The following is a 21,033-nucleotide window of genomic DNA, read 5'->3' as shown; positions in this document are numbered from 1 at the left end:
TTAGTAAGAATTACATTAAATCTGTATAGTACTTTTGGTAGTATGGCCAAAAGTTTTGACAATGTTAATTTTGTCAATCCAAGAGCATGGGAGATCTTTCCATTTTCTAAGGTCTTCTTCAGTTTCTTTCTTTAGTGTTCTGTAGATTTCATTGTAGAGGTCTTTCACATCTTTTGTTAAGTTGATTCCCAAATATTTTATTTTTATTTTTGGGGGTAGTTTTACGATTTATCTTTTGGTAGATTCATCACTGATGTATAGAAATGCATTGGATTTATGAATGTTAATTTTATATTCCGCTACTTGCTGAATTCATTAATTAATTCTAGAAGTTTTCTGGTGGAATTTTTTGGCTCTTCTAAATACAGAATCTTGTCATCAGCAAATAGGCATAGTTTGAATTCTTCTTTTCCTATTTGTATCACTTTAATTTCTTTTGTCTTTCTGATTGCTCTAGCTAGAATTTCAAGGACTATATTGAATAGAAATGGTGAAAGAGGGGATCTTTGTCTTGTTCTAGTTCTTAGAGAGAATGCTTTCAATTGTTCTTCATTTAGAATGATGTTGGCCTTGGGTTTAGCATACATAGGTTTTACAATGTTGAGGTATGTTCCTACTATCCCTGGTTCAAAACCAATTTAATAAAAATAACATACACTTGTCATTATTTCCATTCCAATTGAGAGCATTAAGTTGTAAGTTTCACAAAGAGGATTGGATGCAATTTGTGCTATCTGTTTCAAACCTGGCTACAACACAAAAGCATCTGAGAGATTAAGAAATGCATGTTTTTATCTCTATTTTGTAGCATAAGTCTTTTGAAAGAAACCTCTGTTCTTTTTATATTTGGGGAGAGGGAAGGGTACTGGGGATTGAACTCAGAGGCATTTGAATACTAAGCCACATCCCCAGCCCTATTTCTATTTTATTTACTTGCAATCCTCCTGCCTCAGCCTCCTCAGCCACTGGGATTAAGTCAGATTTAATATTATTAGATTTTTTTAAAGTGTCAAACTTTTGTAAAATCCAAAAACTGGGTCCAACTTGCACAATTGACTGAAATTATGTGTGTTAAAAAAGATAGGGTAGGGACTTAGAAATATGCAGAATAACCTCACCAAACATGCACTATCAGGAAATGAAATTTCAGTACTTATACACTCATAAACCAAAATAATTCATAGAAGGCTGTTGAATATTCTAGTTTATCAGAAACCTTATCTTTGGCTTAAAATTGGTAAGAGCTGAAAGACTTCAAAATTCATCTAATTTAGCAGATAGTAAGATGATGGGTTAAACTACTTATGCAAATCTCCCAAGAAAGTTGTTGACCCAGCATTAGAAACTGTGCTCTATGACAATGACTGCTGTCTTGCTTAGTGTTTAGAAACCGCACTCTCACTGTAGCGGAATTGGTTTATGCCCAGCTCCCATCCTCCCCCCTCCACTGAAAGCCATTATTCTTGCACATCTTTTACTTGGGAAGGCTCCATATCATCACTGATAGGAAATAATTGTTATTCTCAGCAGAAACACAGAGGAGTGCACAGGGTTGATATTCTTGTCCTCAAAAGAATTTTTTTTTTCCTGAAATCAGAGTTAAGTCACATTGATTAACAGGCATGAGCTTCAATGTGATATTGCCATTGATTGCCCTGCACTTGCCTGTGCTTTAGTAAAGGATTTCAATTTCCAGAATCTGTGCTTCACTTTTCACAAGTTGAAAACTTACTCCAACTGGAGAAATCAAAATGACAACAATGACTTTCCTCATTTCAATCCCCCGATGTGACCCTGCATCTACCACTTGCTTTCATAAATATTCAGTTACCTCATCTCAATTTTAATGGCCATCTAGTCCTCCTGAAAGTCTCACTCGATCCTTATGCAAATCTCCCATACTTCCAATCTGAAAGTATTGCAGTTCTCCACTGTGGTTTTGCCTTATTCATTCTAACATTTCTTAAATAATATTTTTCTTTTGCTTAAGCATGAGTCCAAGAAAAACTGTATGCCTCAACTATTCCCATAGAATCAACAACCATTTATTGAATAACAGAAAATTATGGGCATATAAGGTGATCAGAAATTAAAATTTTATGTGTGCTTATGAGTCAAAGTTTTTTTTCATATTATTATCTAGCTTATGTACCTACGTGAGATCATGATGCTTCAGTTAAACAAAAGGTAAAAGTTATTTTGAGTTTTCTTAGGCTGTTAGTCAAACATTTATCCAGTCCCCACTGAAAGCAAGATAACCAGTTAATTTATATTTTTGTTCCATTTCAAATCTCCTTTTAGAAGAGTAGACAGACATAGCAAATAAAATGTAAGGCAAGTAAATTAAATTTGAATTTCAGATAAACAACAAGTATCATTTCTTAATAAAAATATGTCCCAAACATTGCACAGGATACACTTATTTCAAGTAATTTATGGAATATACTTACATTAAAACTTATTTGTTGTAGAGTAATTTAAAGTTGTTAAAATTATTTTAAGCATACAATTTATGGTATGATGAAAATTCAATACATTTATAGTGTGTAATGGTCAAATCAGGATATTGCAATTTTCCATCTCCTCAAACACTCCTGGGTGTTAATAAAAAATTTGCAATTCAAATTTAGCTGGGGTCCTGCATTTATCTCTAGCAACCCTGCTTTCTAGGTAAATATTAATGAAAAACATGCCAACGGTGAAGTTACTACTTTTCATTCTACCCTTTGATCATCATCTATAATAGTGATCTAAGTTAATTCACAAACCTGAATTCTCTTTAATTCAGAATACATTTTCTCTTGGGACTTTTGGAAGTTCATCTTTTTTTTGGGGGGACAGGTATTGGAGATTGAACTCAGGGCCACTTGACCACTGAACCACATACCCAGCCCTATTTTGTATTGTATTTAGAGACAAGGTCTCATTGAGTTGCTTAGCACCTCAATTTTGCTGAGGCTGGCCTTAAGCTCAGGATCCTCCTGCCTCAGGCTCCCAAGCTTCGGGGATTGCAGGCATGTACCACCATGCTAGGCTTGGAAGTTAATCTAACTGGACCCTTGCTTACATATTTTTGTGTGGATTCCTGAGGAGATTGGTTGCAGTACTATCTTTCAAAAGACCCAGAAGACAGGCAGTACTGTTGCTGTCTCCTAGAATGCAAAATGCCCAAATTAAAAAAAAAAATGTGAGCATTTTTTATAAAAGGAGTATCTATAAACTTGGATTTTATATCTATGTCCTTGACTATTCAGGAAGATTACCAAATTAAGTTTCTAACAAGTAGAAAAGATTATCTTCAGTAATTTTCAAGGCCTAATAGTGGTGTTCTCTTGTTTCTGACAGGGAGACTTCATTTTAAAATTATTGAGAGAAAAGCATTGTATGAAAAAAGAAAAGCCTTGAAATTTGCAGTTGCTAAGCTACTGTGTAGAAAAGAAGTGTGAATGACATTTGCCTGAACATGTAGGAGAGAATTAAAGCAATCAAAAGGCTTTTAAAACAGCAGGATAAAATTCTTAATTTGCATCCACAAGAACTAGCATTAATAATGATTTTTGTGAATTAAGAAAACAGACATATCTATGAAAGCTAGGTTTTTATCATTTTTATGGACATAGGCACTTTAAGAAATTTGCAAATTAGTATTGATTTTAGACCAGAATGAGCATAAGATGAAACCACAAGACGTTTTTTTTTCTTCTAATTTTTCTATCTCCCTCTAAAATGGTATAATACACAAACTTCATTGGCTCTTGTTACAACTGAATTGCAACATATTTTAAGTGCAGCAAGCTAAAAGTAAGATGTGTTAGAGAACAAAATGTATCTTTCATGGAAAAAAAGGTGGGGATAAGTCAAAGTATAATCTTTTAACCTTATTTTCTGCTACATTTTTTGATGACTCAAGTTTGTTTATATATTCCAATCCCTTACTAATGTTTTATTGCTACCTTCATAAGGCTGCATTGAACACTATTTCCCTAGACATTTATCTGCCATTCTGGTAAATCTGGCAATTCCCTTCAATAATCCATGGTTCAAGTTTTCAATTACATTCCTTGGCAATAAGGTTGTCTTAAAGCAATTCTAAATTTGGAGATATTGATGGCTTGGACCATGTTCTTGGTCACATTATTTTTTCATCTAAAGCACAGTCACTGTTAAAAATTTAGATGTTATACCATTTTTTAACAGAGTTAAATTATCTGTACAAATTACATCAAAGTACTCAGTCCATCATTAGAATTTCTACTTCTGATCTTTCTTCAAATATGTACAGTCACATAACTTTTTCCATGAGTGGTCTATAATAGTTTAGTTCCTGGTGAAAGGCGAGTGACTCACCTGAGACTCAACCAAGAGATTTTATTGGGGGACTGCCTGAAGGAGAGGCAGAGGGCAGAGAGAGGAGAGGAGGAGGGCAGAGAGAAAGAGAAAGAGAGAGAGAGAGCAGAGAGAAAGAGAAGAGAAAGAGGGCAGAGAGGAAGAGAGGAAGAGGGCAGAGAGAGGAGACTGAAGAGAGCATGTGCTTACAAGCTTCAGCTTAATAAGGGTTGTGTAGGGGACTTGGTGGGTGCTGATTGGCAGGGTGACTCAGGAACAGTGAGCAGACTCTGTGTACTATGGGGATTGGTTGAGAAAACCTTTGAATTTGGCGCTTTTCCTTGGATGCCCTTTGGAGAGGAGGGGGGGGGTGTAAGGGATTCCCTGATGTTCTCCCAAGAAGGGAGAATCTCCCACACACCCAACACCTGGGATCCATTAATCCTGATGGAACTTTGTGGCCTTTTATATGTTGTTGTAGGATGAATGTTTGTGTCCCCCTCCCCAAAATCTTGTGTTGAAACTCTAAACCTCAATGTGAGTACCTCTGGAGAGAGGACCTTGGAAGAGGAGATAAAGGTTAAAGGAAGTCATACAAGTGGGACACTAATCCAATAAAGCTGGAGTATTATAAGAAGTAGAGGAGATAACAGAGCTGCCAGTCTTTTCACCATGTGAGAAGACAGCCATCTATAAGTCATTGACATCTGTCACCAGAAACTTACTTTGGTGATACACTGACTTTGGTGGGAAATGATTTTCTCTTATTTAAAACACCCAGTCTTTGGTAGTTTGTCATGCCAACCTGAGCTAACTAAAACTGATTAGAACTTTAATTTTCTAATTGGAATTGTAATAAATATCTTCTGAGAGATTTTCTAAAATATTCTAAGATTGCTATTGTGATATGCTTCTCCTGGTATATTACAAAGAGTTCTGCTATTGTTCTCCAAACCTCATATTCTTCCCATTCATCCCCCTACACATATTCTTATGATGAGTATGTTTGAAATATAATTGAACTCTGATTTTTTGAACATTAAGCACCCTGCCTGAGAAATTTCAACTATAAAAGAATTACTGGAATTACTAGATTCAGATGCCATTTAGTATAAGTACAGTCTAAATGTTTTAACAGAAACAATTGTTCTTGCTTAATTCTTAGAAAAGTTTGTTATTGGCAGAAAGAAAAAAATGGATTGGTATACAGAAATTGGTGACTCTAGGGCCATTTGTGCACAGAACTTGATTGTGGCAGTTTGAGGCAAGACGTGGTCAGATAAGAAGTGCTCTTGAGTGTGGGATCTTGAGAGAAGCACATGTCTTTTATTCTTCAAAGCATCTAGCTCAACACCTCACACAGAATAGGTGGTCAATTTTATTCTTTCTGAATTATATTAAGTGAATCAATGTGCCAAATTAGGCCCATAATAGAAAACAGGACTCCCAGTGAAATTTTTATTACAATGGTAACTGGAATATCTGCTGCTTTGTTTTCACACACCTGTGTCTTCTCCACTGAGTCAATCCTGTTCAAAAAGTAGGGAGTATTATGCCTGGAGCATTGGGTTAAAGACAGTGTTTCCATCTGTCCAGGAAACAACCAAAGATGTTCTGCTTTTATTGTTGACCATGGTAATTTATGCTTTAATTAAGGATTGTTGGTTATTTCAGTTGTAGAAAAATCCTTTAATGTACCTGGCACTGTTATATTGAGAAGTGCCTTCTACTGGATCTGCCTCTATCTTTAGCAGAAATGAAAATAGCCCTATGATTGGGGACCTTTTCAGTGGGTCACTGAATAGCTTGTTTAAACATGTAAGCCCTGTTAATTGCAATGCCAGCATTTGTCCATGAGTATTAAAACAAGGCCAAGTATAATCACAAGAAGACCAATCAGGTTACCTCAAATCATATTCATTTCAATTTCAGATTGGCACCAATGATTATAGATGCTAAATATGGCAGTGCCCAAACAATTGAAACAAAAAATGGTGAGGAGTAGCATGTTTATAGCTAGGTTCATGGGTTGAATCCACCAAATTTGAGTTCTATGATATTACACAAGTTTTTGAATAGCTGTGCCTTGTTTTCTGTATATGCAAAAAGTGATAATTTTAGTATCAAGGATTGTGATTAAGTTATATGAGGTAATATCTACATAATGTTTTTAATTGGGTATAAACAAGAAATGAATTTGAAGTATTTGTTATATAAATTCTGTGTGCGTAGCCTTAACCTAAATGGAATATAAAGGGCACTTAACTTCTGAGTGATATCTACAACATATCTATCTATCTATCTATCTATCTATCTATCTATCTATATATATATATATATATATATATATATATATGCCAAATGCCAATGTCTCGGCTTGGCACAAGATCACGAGCCACCACACAGCTTTGCAGGTTCAAACAGCAATTCTTTATTCCCGATCTCACACCAGCCTCTACACACGCTCAGGGGAAATTCTCAATCTCCCCCACAATACACGTCCTAAATACTTTTTCTCCACGAGAACTCAGCGGGAACTCAGGCAGCAGGCACGCCCTACTCCCAGCAGCAATAATCTTCAACCTCCCACTTCCCTTAAACTCCTTTTGTCTTAAACCAGGAACACCGTAAGGAGCGGGATACTTCCTCAAACCTGATCAGCTCTAAACCCGGATCCGCCTTGGTCCTTGAGCAAGGTCACCTTACATGCAATGTCAACAGCGAAATCCATTTAACATGGGGTACGCTGGCAAGGAAATTTTGAAGCGTCATTCCTACTTGACAATGGCCCTCAGTATATATATTTCAAGACAGCTATCACTTAGTTACTTTCTAAGTTGTTGAGGCTGGATTTGAACTTGTGATCATTCTGCCTCAGCCTTTTCAGTTGTTGGGATTACAGGCATGCACCATGTACCACTAAACCTTAAGTGCATTTCCTTAATTTTAAATTTTAAAATATAAAAAATTATTATACATTGATTGCAATTTTTAAAAAATAGAGTTTTTATGCTTTACAAAACAACAATAAGTAAATTGTTTTCTCTTCTTGGGTGAATGTATAATAATGACTGCTATTTATCATTTGATATACTTGAGATATCACAATGCTTTTCTAGAAAAGTAAAAACATCCAGGATAGTATGTAGAATAGGAAACTACTGTATTGGATCTACTATTTCCACTGAAAAGAAAATTTCTGGTCATATGATGTTCCCTAGGAGGGTTATATAACTTAAAAATTGTGTACAATATATACTGAGTCTGAGAGAATAGGACTATTTTTATTCTCCCTACTGTAGAATTTTAAGAGATTTGATCACATATAAACTGGAAAATATTTACTGAATGCATTAGTGGTAGCACTTATTTAAACTAAATTAATAATCCTTTGAACTTAAAATGTTTCGAGATTGCTAAAGTATGAAGTCAATTTCAAAGCTGAAAAGGGTCATTGTTTTATGTTTTTAAGATATGATATCATATTTTATGAAAGTAACTATTTGTGAAGAATGAATATTTATGATTTTTAAATATAAAATAGATCTCATGTTCCAAGCTCATATTATAATTGCTAAATTTTTTTAAATGAGAAAACATTTTAGAACTAGTTAAAGCACCAGTGTTGTCACATGCTTTTCTTCCCTAATTAAGCCTGTTTTTTCTCTCTATTTTTTTACATTTTTTTAGTTGTAGATGGACACAATACCTTTATTTATTTATTTATTTTTATGTGGTGCTTAGGATTGAATACAGTGCCTCACACATGCTACATAAGCATTCTACCACTGAGCCACAACCCAGCCCCTCTCTCTAAAATTTTGGTTGTATATATTTTGATCAATGTACCCTAAAATATATAAAATCATTCTGTGTGTTTATGAAATTTACACATTGCTATTATACTGCAAATTTATTTTGCAGTTTTCTGTTTTTACTCAACATGTTTTTGAGATTACCTATCTTAATGTTTTTAGATTGAGCGCATTCTTAACTGCTTTACACAGTGCTACTATCTGAATATATCAGAGTTTATGACTTTACTGAAAGATATCTAAGGTTTTCTCCAAGTTTTTTCCATTAGAAACAGTACAATGAAAGATGTGTACCCAGGGCCGGAGCTGTAGCTCAGTGGTAGAACACTTGCCTTGCATGTGTGAGGCACTGGGTTCAATCCTCAGGACCACATAAAAAATAAATTAATAAACAAAGATATTGAATGTCCATCAACAACTTAAAAAAAAGATGTGTACCTGCATGTTGTATACCTGTGTGAAAGTTTCTCTAATATGTAGGACTAAAATCTTTTGGATAACCAAAACATTTAACTCTTTTGAATACTGATTTTCCAAATGGAATTCTCTTTTCTTACAGCTTCCCTTATGGCTAATATAAATGAACTTCTAGGTTTGTCTGTCAGGTGTGAAGTGAAATGGCAACTCCTTGGCTAAATTCTGTATTTATATGTATTGATTATATTTACTTATTATATTAATTGGTCATTATAGCTTCTGCTTTTATAAATTATTCCACTTTCCACTGATTGTTTGTCTTTACCCATTGAGTTGTGGGAATTTTGTTTAATATTTGATAGATGAATTTAAACAAATACTACATAGACATCCATTACAAAACATTCTCTTTATTACAAAATGTTAATTTTAATATTTTGAAATACATGAGTGTTTTTCTTTCTTATTTACAAGTTTAGTCCTTGGTTAAGAAATTCTTCCTTCCTAAAGATCAAAAATATCTTGTACTATTATATTTTGAGTTTTTAAAGTGTTATTTTTCACATTTTCATCTTTAGCCCATTTGGACATTATTTTTAGATCAAGATAGGAAATCCATTTTCTTTTTCCAGATGGTATCTACTTTTACCAAGTACCATTTAGTGAGGGGTCAATCTTTCTCATTGATTTTCTGTAATATCCCTGTTGCACTGCACTTAATGTTCATTCCAAACAAAGAGGTCTAGTCTTATGCTGGCCAGAATCATTCTGACCTATTATAGTGTGTGGTCTACATGGTATTGATTCTTTGCTTTTATTGAAATGTGACCTAACATAGAATGTGGTGAAGTATTAATACTACTTCATTTTAACTTGAAATAATATTTATTATATAAATATTTTATACAAGATTTTATAGCCAGGGATGGTGGAACATGTCTATAATCCCAACTACTCAGGAGGCTGAGGTAGGAGGATTACAAATTCAAACAAACAGCCTCAACAACTTAGTGAACACAAAATAAAAACATAAAATGTGCTGGAAGATGGCTCAGTGGCATACCAGGTTCAATCCCTGGTACCAAAAATAAATACATAAATAAAAAGATTTTCACATGCATCTATAAATCTAAGATACAGTTAGATATTGTTTATTATATTTATTTTTTCTCTTTTTTGGGGGAGTATCAAGAATTGAACTCAGGGGCATTCAACCACTGAACCACATATGCATATGCAGCCTTAATTATTTGTTGATATTTTATTTTGAGACAGGTCTCACTACACTGCTTAGGGCATCACTAAGTTGCAGAGGCTGAGTTTGAGCATGTGATTCTCCTGCCTCAGCCTTCCAAACTGGGATCATAATAGTATGCCAATGCACCCAGATTATTTCTTTTTTTAAAAAAAGTGAAGATTTAGAGACATTGTTACAATATTTTTCATTTTTTCCTTATTTTATAATCTGAATCCTGTTAAAGTCTATTTAAGTCATATTTATTAAATCTTACACTAATTACAATATTCAAGGAATTTTTTTTTCACCTGAGCTTGATTAGTCATACAATGGCCCTCGAGAACCTGAAGGCATAAAATTTGGAGCATCTAAAATAAAATGGTCATTGTGATTCTTTAAAAACTCTTGAAATATAAGGCTTTGTAGCAGATGTTAAGTACACAATATGAAGAATAGACCTTAAGCTCAAAATGATGTCAACTCACTACTCAGAAAAAGAAAATCTATATACAAATATAAAATATGTATGGAAACTGTGGAAAGAAGAAGAAATGTATAGCAAATACTTGGTGAAACATGAACACACAACTAGTTTGTGTTAATCTCAGTGTTTTATGTATACTGTAGATTAGTATAAAGGCATATTTTCATAAGGCAGCTTATGTAAAGCCTTACAGTCAAAGTTTTTTGTGGCAGGAGCAAAAATTATTGAATATGAAGATGACAAGCAAGGTTTTTTCTTCACAAATATAAATCTGGAGGTTGAGCACAGGATTGAGACAGGAAAAAAAATTGTACATTTTAATTAATTTTACTTAAACACTTCATAGTGATTGCCAGCTCTTCAACACTGCTATAAGTACTATACACATGTTAGCTCACTAAACATTTGTCATATGAACCCATGAGATAAAATTACTCTTCCAGTTAATTAGATGAGAAAATAAAGATTATAAAATTGATTACTAGATTCACATTTGTACCCTGATAAATACTGTTTTCTTGTAGTGTTCATCATCAACCCAGGAATATGTCAACAACTTAGTCTTTGAATTTTCATTTTTCAAACAGTATGAGATACAGAGGTATAATACCAACTTGTGAATTTGAAAATAATTTTAAATCATAAGATCAATTAGTAGTGTTCAAGCGGTAGAACCAAAACTATTTTTCTACCTATAATATTAGCATCTTATGTAAAAAGGGAACAGGAAATTTCAGAAGGAAATGTATGTCTTGCTGAGATTTTTTAAAATTATATTTAGTGGCAGTGTTCATTAAACGTCAATGATGCATATACAGTCCATGATTTTTTCTATTGCTGTTTTCCATCATTACTACCATGTACCTGATATTTATTTTTATATTTAAATTTAAAATATAAATTTAAATAACAAACTTTATTTTAGTAAAAAAATAGAAAAATAGTGTATTTTGTCCTTAGCAAAGAGCTCTTCAAAGGTCAGTAGGTTATCTATTCTATACTATCTCCTGCTGTTTTCACCCATATCAGCTTTTTCCACTTCATGGCAGGGTCCTCACCGGCTCTTCTCCAATCACACCATGAAGCAATGCAGTGAAGAATTTGCAGTACTTCAGGTTGTCACTTACCAACAGGGTTGAGACTCCCGTGTACAGGGGAGGGTACAAGTATTATGACCAGATGCTGAGGTTGTGTATTAGAAGACAATCAGTCATGTCCTCCTACAGAAGATCTTCAGCCATATCTCTTCTCTTCACAGCAGTAGTAGAGCCTGTTGTCATCCTTCTGGAAGCTGGGGAACAGTGACATAAATGACTCTGCAGTCTGGATTCAGATTTCAAACAATTCCATGAGGAATTTGTCTCTTTGCTGAATTTTTCTGCTAATCTCCTCTATGTGATTGCTTCATTCTCATGTGGATTCTTCCTGATTTTTGCATGTTGTGGGAAGGTCAGATAGTGCTTGATTAGGGGTAGGGAATGTATACCCCATACTTCTTCTCTCTGCATAGGATAAAAAATGCTTCCCAACTCCAGTGAGGTGCCACCTAGGAGGAACACCCCCTGGTTATCTCGATGCCCCATTAAATTTTTTCCCAGGTGAGTAGAATTTTGTTTAATGAATGTCTCAGGAAGTAGGAATTGCACATGCCAAACTCAGTAACCTTTCTTTGACATCTGTCTACCACAGGAAATTTCATTATATTTTGCTTTTCTGTATCGTTATTATCTCACAGTTGTCAGTCTCTGCTCTTTTATGGGAGACCTGCTGTTTATTTGTACAGAAGTGCCAATGTATAGACAGCTAAATCTATCTAATTGTAGGACAGTACCAGCAAGTCCATTTGGCTATAGTGCAAACATCACATTTTCTAAGTACATTTATCAGTAATAAATTTGGAATATTGATCGGTACTTATGTGTCCTCTTTGTCTTGTTGCTCATTTAGTTCTGCAATATAAACTAAGAAAATATATTTTATTTATTTGTTCTTAACATTCTCACAGTTCAAGAGTTTGATTACCCTATTTACTGGTGATCCTTATCACAAAAACCTGTTTGAATAGGTTTTAACCATTTTAATAAAAATAATCTGTTTTGAATAGTTTCCCTGAAACAGGGAAGATGTGGTAAACATTTACATTTACATAACAAGAACCAAATTATTTATCCAATTTGATAAAGTATTATGGTAGGCGCTGTCTAAATCTGATTAGCAGTGAGTGGAGTATCACCTTCTATCCTAGCTGGTGACCTATGCTGGGTTCACAAATCTGACTATTCCAATAACTTAAGAAAATGGCAAAGAAAGCATGCAAACACACGGAAATACCTTTTCAAAATCCTAGATTTAGGGTTTGTGGAAAGAGAGAGAGCTACTGAAATTCTTTATTTTTATATAGGGGACACAAAAGGGGAGGTTCCATGGAACATTCTATCCCAAAAAGGGCAAATGGGGTAGGATTACAAAGGAACAGGTAAATGGAACCCAACCCCAGTGGGTGACTCCTACTCCTGGAGCCACGCCTTGTTATCCCAGCAGGGGTAAAGCCCAAGTTACTGCCACCTGGCACTACAAAGCCAGATTGAATGCAATAATCATTCAGAATCCTATGCATCAGGACTTAAAGGCAGCTACATCCAAGGCAGCTCCCAACAGTAGAGGTCAATTTTATATGAACCAACTGAGTGGGTCACAGTATTATTAGAAGAAAAAAATGAAGATAGAATTTGACACATCTGGAAAATAGATGGTATAGATGTAATGGTTTAACAATTGTACATGAATTGAAAGCAAGAATAGAGTTAGAGCTTATTGCAGACAAAATATTTATATCTTCACAAAATTCACATATTGGAATCTTACAGAATTGAGTCCATATAAAAAAAAAAAAAGACATAGGCTCATTGCAGTGGCACATGCTTGTAATCCCAGCGGCTCAAGAGGCTGAGGGAGGAGGATGGTGAGTTCAAAACCAGCCTCAGCAAAAGTGAGTTGCTAAGCATCTCAGGGAGACCCTGTCTCTAAATAAAATACAAAGTAGGACTGGGAATGACGCTCAGTAATTGAGGGCCCTGGAGTTTAATCCCAGATGCCCCCCCAAAAAAAAGACATAGAAGCTTATTCTCTCTCTTGTTTATGCAACATGAGTGTACAAAAGAAGATGGACATGTGCCAAAGAGCAGCCCCTCACCCGTTAATGAATGTTCCAGCACCTTTACTTTGGGTTTCTCAACTTCCTTAACTGGGGTAAATAAATATTTGTTGTTTTTGCCAAAATCCATGGTATATCTGTTATAGTAGTCTGAACTAATTAAGACTGTGATAAATGAACTACAGGCTATACAGTAGGTCACAAGAGATTGTGGGCTCCTTGTCAGATTAGTACAGAAAAATAAAAATACTTTGATGAAAGAGAAGCAGAGACAGGACAGATAAAATGCCAATTAGTTAAATTCTGGTCACCTTCATTGATATATAATAACATGCAATGACAGTTAATTATTTTAAAAGCAGCATCAAAGGTAGTTCAACATTAACATGCAGCCATGTAACTAACACCACAATTGAAGTATAGAATATTTCTTTGTGTCCATTTACTCAATTTCACCAGGTGTCCAGCTTTGCATAATCACTAAACTGAACTCCATTCTGTCATTATAAAATTTCTAATAAATAGAATATGCAGTATGTATTACTTGTGTCTACCTTTTTTCTTAACATAATATCTTTAACATTTTATCATAATTTCTGATGTATCAATTGCATATTTATTTTTTAGTACTGAGAAGTATTCCATAGTATAGTTACATCATAAATTGATTATGCACTTACCTATTGATGTTTTTATTGAGTTGCTTTAAGCTCTTATTTATTGAAAGTAAAGCTACTTTGGACACTCATGTATAAAATTTTGAGTGGAAATGTGCAATAGGATAAATAGAAGAGAAATTTCCAAGTCATTTTATTAGTATGTTTATATTTTTTATATACTTCCAAAAGTTTTCCAAAATGGTGGTGGCATTTTATATTTCCGCCAGCAGACTATGAAAGTCACAGCTGCTCATCATCTACCAAAGCATAATGCTATTAATGTTTTTAATTTTTTAATGCATTGTATTAAAATCAATGCATTTGAAGAACACATAAGATAGAGCTAGATACCCAATTATAGAGAGAAGTATGTTCCGAGATCATAAATTTAGAAATAAAATGTGTATGAAAAAACCTAAATTTATAAGACTATATGAAGAGATTCCTGCTATGGATTTAGAATAGACATATGGAAAATATGTCTTTTATTCAACAGAAAATCAGACGTCCAACAGAAAAGTAAAGAACATAATTATTGCAAGGAAATCCAAGAGTACACAGAAAAATCAATAGCATATATGACAGTGTGATTCAATAAATAACCAAAATGTCCCCCATTTAATTTGACAACTAGGAAGTTGTTTAATCTTCAACAAAATTAATCATGTTTGTTTTATGCTTAAGTTGGCAGTCAGATCACAGTGAATTAAGTGTGACTGGCTGAGATGAAGAGGTTCAAAGGAAGGTGATTCCATTTGGAATTTTGCTGAGAAGTGGAAGACAGTAACAAAATGAGTTACCCCACTGAATACCCATTCAATATAATGACTGGTGTGTAGAAGGAAATCAACAACTATCATATTATAAATTTTTACAGTGGAAACAAAAGAGTTTGATATTTTCTTTAAAGATCTCTCCAGATGTCAGAAACTAAGTTGCCACTACAATTTGAAGAGTCTGTGCCATCCAGACTCTCAACTTTGTTGCCTTGAATATGTTCCAGAGCTCACAGATTTTATGAAGGTAAACTTATCTGAATATTTGCAGCAAGAAGAGTCATTAAGGAGAAAATGGGAATGGAAGCACATAAATTTTTATAGGTGCATGTAACAATCTGGAAACATCTCTTTGGTGACAATGCGGAAGACTGGAAGGCTCATGAATTAATAGTTCAACAGGAACGTAGGTCTCTAGGGTATTGGGTTTTGTGGTTTGGGGAATTTATTTTGGTTTATAAAGTTTGCTTTTCAGAAACTACTTGCAGAAACTTCTCCTTCTAGAACACATAGTGACTATTTGCATATTTTTTTTCCAGTTCAGACTCAAAAAAAAAAACTTTTCAGGTTAAAATATTCATCAGTAAGCTCATGATGAACCCAAATGTTATGAGTCTGATAAAAATATTTGGCATTGAAAGAAAAATTAGTTCAAGGATTTTTGCAAACTCTTTGCTACTTTCTTTCATAGTCTTTTATTATAAAGCTAGGAAAATGAACAAAAAATGCAAGTTCTAAATTTACAAAAGAATAAAATTCAAAGATACCTTTCAAAGTATTTTTCACATGAGATTATTTAAACATTAATCTCAAATGTTTAAAATATATTTCTTTTTCTAAATTTTAGTGTGTACTAGCGTTCAATCTGCTAATGTTGTTTATTTGCACTGTGAAGCTCACATATGTTTATAATTGTCATCATTAAGAATTAAGATACTCTTCAGATATGATGACTAGGATACTTATTTCTTTTTTAAAAATATTTATTTTTTAGTTGTACACAATAACTTTATTTTGTTTATTTATTTTTATGTGGTGCTGAGGATTGAACCCAGGGCCTTGCACATGCTCTACTGCTGAGCCACAACCCCAGCCCAGGGTACTTATTTCTAAAACCATATCAAAAACTTCAAAAATACTTTAAAGGTGTAAGCAAGGAATTATGTTGATAGAATAAATCTCATAAAATTATATATTTAAAAATTTTTAATTTAATGACAATATCTGGATAACATTGAATCTGATCATAGTATTAATATTCATGTTTTCAATATATATTCTAGCTTAACAATGTTGATGGAAATTTTATACATGGAAAAGAGAGATAGCTAAATATTTTAACATCTTACCTAATCTTCAAAAATAAGTAAAATATGATTATAATCAAATGTATGTGCATACACATGTATAAGTAAAAAAAATAACAAAGTGAGATTGAATGTATGGTCTATTTAATTAAGGTACTTCCTTTTTTGTTTTCTTTGTTAGCAATGTGTCAATAAAATTCTTAATTTGATTATTCTTTTCCAGGAATAATTTAGTCCATTATCTGCAATGGTTGTATTAAAACCAGTACTACACATTTTTCAGGATGGGAGATAGATTTGAAAGTGTCCTTATTTTATTTTATTTTATTTTAGACAGGCTCTTACATTTTTTTTCCTAAAACCTAGTCTTTATTTCCTAAACTCAAAGGATCTGCTCACCTCAGCCTCCTGAGTTCTGTGACTATGGGCACATACTACCATATTCAGTTTGAAAAAGTCTTACATAAAGAACAGAAGAGAAGAAAACATACACATAAGAAAGATGTGAATTTATTTAGACAGACATGCATGAACACACACTTTTAGTAATTGACAATGAAGAAGATGGCTGTTAAAATATCTGTATTGGATTGTTCGTTTGTGAACAGATGCTATGCTAAGTTATTCTTAAGTTTTTCCCATTTTTTATTCATGCCAATGTCATCAAGTTCATTGTGGTAGCCCAACATTTAGGCTTTCTTCCTCCATATTAATATCCTAATAATTGGTTGTAAAGATGGTTTACCATGGTGCAAAAACTTCATTTTTCAACCTCATTTACAGCTAAGGTATGAACAAGTGAAAAAAATTGGAACAATGTAATGAAACAGAAATATTGTGTGAATCTTCCTCATATAATAGCCAGCATAGGTTTTGTGCCTTCCTCTTTGTCTCTTCCCATCTCCATTGGAAGAATATGTTTATGATGGTTTGATTTGTAGGTTCAGACCATAAAGTGATATTGGGACTAAAAGTCCAGCATTGTATAAGAATGCACAGTTATAAATAAGCAAAGTGAAATGCATTACTACTAAATATTAAAAATACTTATGCCAAAAAAGATGAAGAAAAGGGAAAGTCAACTGAAAATCAAATGAATTAAAGGTAAACTACATTTTGGATTATAGTTACATGGTTCATATGCATTAAATAATGAACAGAATGTTAAACAACTCTGGGTTTTGTCGTAAAAAGTAATAATCTTTATTTGCACCTAATCTATAATTACTAGTTCATTTTGTACAAAATGACTACTGGATTTTGAAAGAAGAGTATTTTTTTCTCCTTGTTGAAAACCTACATTTACTTTCAAAAATGATAGTCATCATGTATGTATTTCATTATCACTAAAAAAAATTAACTTCAACTGTGAAATTGGTTCTTAGCAATGTGATTCTGCTGAAGTGCCCCACATACCACTTATATTTGAATTGAATTCACAGCATGAGGCCTATTCTTATAAGGATGGAAAATAGAAATTCATTGTGACACAATTTATTTATAGTCTGCTTTTTATGTCATATGAGGAATTCTGGAACTTGTGAAACATTTTACTTTGGGGAGAATATTGTATTAATCCTCCACTTATGCCCACTCCAAACAAACAGAAGAGAAGGTTGAGAATTTCTGGTTTTTATTTTAACTCATTCACTTATACTTTGAAGGACATAGAATGTCATTAAATTACTGAAATGTATCATTTTATTTCATCTGATTATACAACTCAACAAATAGTTTAACTTTTTGAAGGGATTTTTTTACCCTATGAATATATGTCAGGAACCTTGAAAAGGAAAATGATTCACTTTGGTGATAGAAGTAGCACATGTACTCTGAACATCAAATAAATCTGATAAAACATGTCCCTAAGGAGGGAGCATAGAGTACCAACCAGGCCCCACACACAAAAGGGTTACTTTTGTTTTGTATTTCCATATTCTCACCTCCTGTGCTTTCGTTTTGTTCTGTCTTTGCATGTTCTTACTTCTTACATGTTGGTTGGACAATTCTCCATGGGCTTTTTGTTTTACTGTGTATTTTGGAACAGAGGCATTGAGTGTCTTTGTTTGATATTATCTTTCCACAGACCGTAGGGAATAAATTTCAAAAACATGAATAGTGTCTGTCTCTAGAACAAAGAGACAGGATGCTTATTGCCCATTACAAATGATGTGGGTTTCCTAAGCTTAAGGTTCCTTTCCTATATCCTTACTGGGTATGCAGGTATCCCTCTGGTCCTCATGCCTAATCTTAGTTGGACATGGAAATTTACAAAGAACTGAATCAAATACGCTAGAGCTCATAATGGTGGCTGTCCTGTGAATAATATGGTCTTTGTCTCTTATTTTGGAATTTCATTTTTTTTTCTAGTAGCATACATGAAATTGAGGCTTTTTTAAATTCTGTAAATATTTTTTCTTTTAAAATTAAATTGTTATTTCTATACCTTAATTATTAAATGCTTACTGTCATTTACAATCTACTATTGAGTTATGTATTATCATTTTTAAAACATTTCAAATATTGTAGTTTTTCTAATGCTAAAATTGATGTTTCTTGTCTTATTTCTTTATTCATTTCAAGCATGTATATTGTTATTTCATGGAACATATCAAAATAGTTGCTCTGAAATCTCAGATAATCCCAAAGTCTGAGTTATTCCAGAAAAATAAATATTGATTGATTATCTTCTCCTCTTCAGAATTGGTCACATTTTTATTGTTTTTAATATGTGAACTAATTTTGAATTGTATTCAAAGCATTTTGAATACGAGGTTGCATATACTTTGAGTCATGTGTAAATATTCAGAGGAATGTTTTACTTTACAGACAGTAAAACTGGTATGGTTCACACTATCAGGATGGTATACATTTGTAAGTGTCTTGATTCTAAGAGGACAGATTAGCTTTTAGAAGCCTTGCCATGATTCTTTGAGTCTGCCCTAAGTTTATGCCACAGAGGAACAGCTTTGGATCTTGAGTTAAGTTGTAATTATTTTATTGAAGTATTAGTTAAATTGCTACTACTTAAGCAAACCCTTAGAGATTACCTGGAAATTAGTCAAAGGTGAACAATATTGAAGAATGTCATGACAAAGAATGATCTCTGTGATGCTCATGGGAAATGTTCCTGTTGAAGTGGATTTTCTAATTTCAAACAGTTGTGATAAGATCTAATCAAGTAAGGGCTTATCTATCAGAAATTACATATAGGTAACTGTTTAACATGTGAATAGGCTCAGAATTGTAATAAAAATGGGCTGTCCATAAATGTCTTATTTGAGTTCCATAACCAAAAAGGGAATAATTACTGTTTGGGAGCAAGAGCTGCTTAATTTGATTTATCAAAATGGAAAGTTCTGGTCTTCTCAACTGGTTCCAGAATGAATTCAGTTTATACATCTGAATATTGTAGAAACCATAAAGCTTTACCAGAGTAATTTCTAATTCTTCTTATTGCTTTCTCAAGAGATGTAAACAGCTATTTATTAAAATTATTATCTCCCATGGATAGGCAAATCCACAGATATATGAAAGTTGTATCTGCATTCAATTATTTACTGGTATTTAGAATACCACTGAAGAAACTGCATGGGCAGAGATTCAAAAGAGGGTAGAATTTTGACAAAGATATCTCTGAACAAACATGTACATATGACACTTATTCCTGTAGTATGCCCAGAATCAGAAAATAGTAGGTTTTCATAAAAAATAACAAAAGTTCAGTGTTATATAAGGATAATTAATAATCAGATGGAAATGATGTCCCACTTTGCATATAATTGAAATTATACCACATTCATTAAGGGACTGAGTCAATGGTTTTTTGTGTATTTATGACTACGATAGTACCTATGGAGGCAAATTCTGGGTTCATCAATATGAACTTCACAGAGACTAATATGGTTATCATTACTGTAAAATGCCTAATATCATTAACAACGATCAATCTGAATCACCTAATATAGCAATATGCATACAAGTGACTATGTAATATAATAGCTTAGAAGGCAGGGTTTTATTTTTGCTCAAAGTCTAGGTTAAACTTGTTTTCTTTTACTAATATTTCTACACAAACCATAAAGTGTTATTAATAAGTTCATCATATGAATATCTGTGCCATAGGAAAAAAGCTTTTGTTTCTGTAAAAAGGAAACTAACTTGAAGCAATAGGAAAGAAACAAAAGATGAATATGGAATTCACTGTGTATTAACACACACTGCATTGTCTCAGATCACCAAGCTGGTATTACAGAAGAAAATAACTGCTTATAAAAGTTATCTTTTTTTAGATAATGTGGTCAATTAAGTATTGTAATATGATCTCTGATATAAAACAGGATAAGTACAAAATTCTCTTATATGTATAGCTGAACTCACAAGAAATTAAGGCATATACCCAGTAGCTTCCCCATCCCTTCAACAAAGGTAATTCTAAACCAAAATGATTAGCTGAAATCACTATATAGCAGCTCTGAGTAGAGTTGACACTCTTGGTAATCAAGATACTTGTGTTTCAATTGCATTAACAAACAAGTCCCTAGAAATGTGAAAAATGAAAAGTTAAAATTGAGAAATCATACAAGGTTACAGACCCTGGTAGGACTGTCTCAGTGAAACGTGGACAACAAAGAAACTCTCACTCCTCCAACAACAGATCACAATAGAACAACAGATTCCAAAGACTGGAGTTCCCCCCACACACACACTTCTCAAAATTACCCAGCATACTGAAAAGTGTACACATAGCTTTGAGACATAAGGCCTTATTCAGCCTTAAGTTGGCATAAGAGAAGAGAGGTTGGGGACATAAAACAATGTATGACTGTGCTTCAATAAGCAAAGCGGCTTGTGCTTC

The 21,033-nt window shown here is 33.4% G+C and overlaps 1 protein-coding gene across 1 annotated transcript in view; it reads right to left on the bottom strand.

Moving 5' to 3' along the window:
- LOC144252336 (pleckstrin homology domain-containing family H member 2-like) overlaps positions 1–21,033 on the bottom strand; it is a 164,552-nt gene that overhangs the window by 131,628 nt on the left and 11,891 nt on the right.

This window comes from Urocitellus parryii, unplaced genomic scaffold, assembly GCF_045843805.1.
Source record: "Urocitellus parryii isolate mUroPar1 unplaced genomic scaffold, mUroPar1.hap1 Scaffold_40, whole genome shotgun sequence".
NCBI classification, from domain to species: Eukaryota; Metazoa; Chordata; class Mammalia; order Rodentia; family Sciuridae; genus Urocitellus; species Urocitellus parryii.
This window is presented reverse-complemented; position numbering and strand designations above follow the sequence as displayed.